The following is an 899-nucleotide window of genomic DNA, read 5'->3' as shown; positions in this document are numbered from 1 at the left end:
TGTGTCTTGTGCAGTGTTTTCCTCTTTGGGCCTAAATGTGCAGGGTGGCCACATTCTGTGGAAGGACCACGGTGGAGAGTGGGTGGAGGTGGATGGGTGGGGTGGGATGTGGTCATACCTGCTGCTGCTGCTTCAGTATGTCCTTGAGGATCTTTGTCATCTCACCTGTGGTACTAATATGTAGTCTGGTGGTCTTGCGGGAGTGGGGGCAGATCCTTTGGTCTTTTCCACCTTCTGCGAGAGGTGGAGGAAGAATGGTGGCCACATGAGTGTTTAATGTCACACATATGACTCTATGACATGTGGCCAGCTGTGGATGAGGGGAAATTGGTTGTGAATCAGCCACAAGGTTTTGAGGTTAGTGAAAAACAAAAACAGCCTTTGACACACAGGGAGAGCCCTCTGCCCTCAAGATTGGGATGACCTCAGAAAGGACAGAGGACTTAATGTGTCATAGTTGAGTTGCTGTCTAAGACATTGCATTCTAACTCAAAACTGGAAACCCAGAACCTTTGAAAGAAAAGATAGATGTATATACTGCATGCAAATGAAAAACTATATAGCAAAATAAAACACCATATATTTATTTACTTGCCTTCACAGCAAAACTTTGTCATCTTTCTTCAGTCCTTCTCCTCCAGGGCTCCAATGCTTTTCTGAAACAGCCCCAGTTGGATTTTTTGCCTAGCCACTTCAGCAAAAGTGCTGAAGACACTGACGATACTCACATTATGCTATTGACAGTCATCTCAGACCCAATCTTACTTGATTGATTGGCAGTATTTGACACAGTGGACCATCAACTCAACCTTGAAATCCTTTCTTCACTTGGTTTCCAGGATACCACACTCTTGTAAGTTTTCCTCTTTCCCCACTGGCCACTCTTCTAGAACAGTACC

This window comes from Ovis aries, chromosome X, assembly GCF_016772045.2.
Source record: "Ovis aries strain OAR_USU_Benz2616 breed Rambouillet chromosome X, ARS-UI_Ramb_v3.0, whole genome shotgun sequence".
Classification (NCBI taxonomy): domain Eukaryota; kingdom Metazoa; phylum Chordata; class Mammalia; order Artiodactyla; family Bovidae; genus Ovis; species Ovis aries.
This window is presented reverse-complemented; position numbering follows the sequence as displayed.